Below are 4,829 nucleotides of genomic sequence, written 5' to 3' on the forward strand. Positions count from 1 at the left end.
TTCGGAAGACCAAATGTTGCACTGTTCAATCTTCTAGCCAGAGATTAACACGGGCCTTCTCTTGAATCCTCAACACTTCCATTCCACTTTGTTCCTCCTTCTGAAGTTGGGGATCCCTGCCCTGTACCTATTTCATAGAAATGATTTGTCATGCCCCTGGTGGAGACTAACTCTGAGGAAGACTCTGAGGAAGAGTCTTCCTCAGCCAACAGGGAGTGGAAGTGTGGCTCCAGAGATGGTGGGGGAGGCTGGGGAAGGGCAGAGGCTGGCTGAACAGTCAGAGGAGGACCCAGGCCCATCCCCTCTCCATCCTAGGGCACGCAGGAGGAGAGGATAAGGGAGAGACGTGGTCTCCTCAGGAGGAGAGGGCCTTGATCCTCTTCATGGGCTGCAGCTGGGACAGCTGCATAAAAGTTTGGACCTGCGTATTGGCAAATGAGGGAGACAAATTAGTGTTTTATTTCTGAAGAAGGTTTATCTTGGTTGGCATTCTTCCAACGGACTATCCCTGGTTATCTTCCTGAAGTTGGCAATTATCTATCCTGGTCTGTCGTGAAACTTTATTCAGTACGGTTTGTTTTTGGTTTTTGCTTCGTTTTCAGCTCTTTGAATTTGAACGGTGTTTCTTTCCTTTGAAATGTTATTTTGAAAATAGTTTACTCCTCCACTGTGAACAGTTAAACAGTGAAGCCAAGTTGAAGGCATTAAAGGACTTTTAGTTATGTTTTGGGTTTTGTTATTATTATTATTATTATTTTTTGAAAGCCTCAGATGACGGAGCACCTACAACTTCGGAAGGCAAGATATTCCATTGGTTTTTTACTATCACCGTTAGAAATTTTCTCCTTAGTTCTAAGCTGCTTCTCTCCTCTCCTTGGTTAGTTTCCATCTGTTGTTTCTTGCCTTGCTTTTAGGTGCTTTGGAAAATAGTCTTTGCTCTGCAGAAAGCAGGTCCCAGAATCCCTGAAGCCTTATCTGACCATTCCTAAGGGACTGTAGCCAGTGTGGTGAGATTCTTGTAACATAGGTAACCAACAATAAAAGCTTCCGCTTGAGATTATTCTCAAAGTGTTCTGGTTCCTTTGGTGCACCTGACACTTAATGCAAGAGTTGAAATTCCATGGGGTTTTGTCACTTTAAACATCATTATTTAATTTTGAGGTATCCACTTTACGGAAAAAGGTCATGCGGTATAATAGCACTTTGTCTCTAAAAGAAATTCCCGAGTCCCTGAAAAAAAAAAGAACAGTGTTTGGAATGGCAGGATGCACATTATTATATGAAAAAGATCACAGCAAACCCATCTGTGAATGCCTCTGAATCATAGAATACACAGCACTATTTCCCTGCCTCTAATGGAAGTGATTGTCCAGCTTTCTCAATGTGCTGGACGTTTTCACGGTGGAAAACTGTTTTAAGTCATGAAGCGAAAAATGCTAGATGTGTTTGTCCCCGTTCCTAGCAACATAAATAGGAAAATGTCAACTTAAATAGCCAATGATTTGGGGGGGCAGGGGTTGACATCAGTATTGCCACTGAAGGAAGTTTCTTCTCAAAATGGAAGAGGAACAAGTCAAAGAAATGATGTATAGGCATTTTTTTTTGGTTAAGTATAGAATTAGATAAATGGTAAAAACTTTGGGATAGGAACTATAAATTGACAATGGCTACTGCATACAAGGAAGATCTCTATAAAATGTTTTATAGGTGGCAATTGCTGCCAGCAAGATTAGCAAAAATGTTCAGCAATATATCCACCAACTCATTGCAGAATACCTTATCCCACCAGACTCGAAATTCTAGACCTAGAAAACCTAGAACTACGCTGCCTTCGGTCCAATCTAAATATAGTATATAAAATCATACATTGCAATGTCCTACCTGTCAATGAATCCTTCAGCTTCAACCATAACAATACAAGAGCACACAATAGATACAAACTCAAGGTAAATCGCACCAAACTTGATTGCAGGAAATACGACTTCAGCAACAGAGTGGTCAGTGTCTGGAAAACTCTACCTGACTCTGTGGTTTCTTCCCCAAACCCCAAAAACTTTAACCTTAGACTGTCTACTATTGACCTCATCCCTTTCCTAAGAGGTCTCTAGGGGGCGTGCATAAGCGCACCAAAGTGCCTACCATCCCTGTCCTATTGTTTCTTTTTATTTTTCTTATATGTATCCATTTCATGTATTCATAACTATGTTTATACTTATGCCTGTTATCTTATAATCACTTGACAAAATAAAAAAATAAAATAAATATAAAGATGGTTTTGCCCAAGATGCCTTGATTGGGAAAATATTACAATGCTCTGAATTAGATAAACTTACACTTGAATTGAAGGAATGGGATGAACTGGAATATTATAAAATATGGAACAAATTTTATAAATGGAGGGACATGAAAGGATGTTCATAGATTTAAAATAAGGGGAAAAGTGTTAAAAAGGAATATACAGATAATTGGAAAAATGATACACAAAAATGTATATATGTATATAAATATATTGCCTTTTTTCTTTCTTCATTTCTAAGTGTTAAAAGATTAGACAGAAATGTACGTCAAAGAAGAAACACCATATTCACTGCTTCTTTAATGTTTATATTTAATAAAATTTATTTAAAAATATAATGAATGGTTTATAATTATAAATACACCAATATAATCAACAGAACTATAAATAAACTAATATAAGAAGAAATCTAGTCAAAACTATTCTGTTACACTATTATTGTTATTAGTATATATGTCAATATTCCTTTTTGTTGTTTTTTTGCTTTTCTGAAAACGATATGTACACACACACACATACGCACACACGGAAATTTCTTGTCTCTGCCCAACATTTTAGGAGCAGCCACGAAAGGTCTGTAGCGGTTGCATGCTGATATTTTATGCACAAATTAAAAATCATTTGCAGAGGCTTTTGTGGAAACAACTGGGCTTAATTTATGCCACTTAATCACTTTCTGTGTAGCAGATTCTTTCTTGTGTTTACTCTTTCTGTGTAGCAGATGCTTTCTTATGTTTACTCTGTTGGTGGGCAGTCATAATTATGTTTGACAAACAAATAATCTTGGTTTTCTAGGCCATGGATGTTTACTGCATTTTCACTGCTTTCTGTGAAATACTTCATTTCTCCTTATATTTGGGAGAAAAGACCAAGTATAAATGCCTTAAATAACAGGTAGTCCTTGACTTACAACAGTTTGGTTAGTGACTGTTCATCATTACAAAGGCACTGAAAAAAGTGACCTGTTCACAATTATGACCGTTGCAACATTCCCATGGTCACTTGACCAAAATCTGGACGCTTGGCAACTGATTCTTATATATGACGGTTGCTGGGGTCATGTGACCATCTTTTGCAACCTTCTGACAAGCAAAGTCAGAAATCAAAATCTTAGTAAGGCCACATCTGGAATACTGCATCCCGTTTTGGGGCACCACATTACAAAAAAGATGTTGAGACTTTGGAAGAAGTGCAAAGAAGAGCAACTAAGATGATTGAAGGTCCTGGAGGCTAAAACATATGAAGAATGATTGCAGGATTTGGGGTATGGCCCGTCTAGGGAAAAGAAGGACTGGGGGAGGGGGAATGATAGCAGTATTCCAATATTTGAGGGGCTGCCACAAAGAAGAGGGGGTCAATTTATTTTCCAAAATATCAGAAGGCAAAACTAAAAACAATGGATGGAAACTAGTCAAGGAGAGAAGGAACCTAGAATTAAGAGGGAAATTTCCTGACAGTGAAGACAATTAACCGGTGGAACAGCTTTGCTTTCTTATGTTTTGTGGGTGCTTCACCACTGGAGGTCTTTAAGAAGTGACTGACTGGACAGCCACTTGTCTGAAATGGTATAGGGCTGTGATGCAGAACCTATGGCAGGAGTGCCACAGGTGGCATGCAGAGCCATTTGTCCCGGCACGGGAGTTGTAGGCAAACTTGCCTCACTGCTCATGCGTGTGTCTCAACTGATTTTCAGCCGATTTGAGGCCTTTTTGGCCTCCCAAAGGCTCGAGGAAGGCTTCTGCAGGCTTTGCAGGCGAAAACTAGCCCTGTTTTGTCACTTCCTAGTTTGGGGCTAGTTTTCGGCCTGCAAAGCCTGAAGAAGCCTGCAGAAACCTTTCTCAAGCCTCTGGGAGGCCAAAAAGGCCTCAAACTGGCTGAAAATCAGCTGTGAGATGCAGTGCAGGTAAGGGGGCGGTGGTGGGTGGGGTGGGGATTGCGCACGCATGCGTAGGGGGTGTGGGGGGCACACATTGCCTTCTGGGTGCTGGCACATGAGTGCAAACATGCAAGCATGCACACAATTTTTGGCACAGGAGCCCCAAAAAGTTAGCCACCACTGGTATAGGGCCTTTTTGCTGAAGCAAAGGGTTGGACTAGAAGACCTCCAAGGTCCCTTCCAACTCAAGATTGATCTAATCGATTCCTTAAACTCAGATTGATTTTTAGTTCTGTATAAGAACAATGAAGATGATGGATGTGCTAAAAATCATGATTCCTCCCCCCTATTTTTTCCCCCAGGCAGGAAGCAGAAGTGAGATTTTCTTCTGCTGCAATTTTTCATTTGACTAAAAAGCTGCACCTGCTGAGCCAGCCAACGAAAGACACCTTGTGTTCATATGCTTGGAAGTAAAATTCCTTAAACTATGAAGGATATGCATCCAATTAACCACCTGAGATGAGGAGTCTTTCAATTGTATATACCGATATCTGCATATTCTCTTTGGAATGGCATCATGCTTTATTCGTACAGTATGTGACTTCTCAAATCTCAAACCATTGCAAATGGTTGCTTCAGTTCTGCTTTCTGGGCCAA

The sequence above is a fragment of the Pseudonaja textilis genome, chromosome 2, assembly GCF_049901715.1.
Source record: "Pseudonaja textilis isolate UNSWEBS1 chromosome 2, rPseTex1.2, whole genome shotgun sequence".
NCBI lineage: Eukaryota > Metazoa > Chordata > Lepidosauria > Squamata > Elapidae > Pseudonaja > Pseudonaja textilis.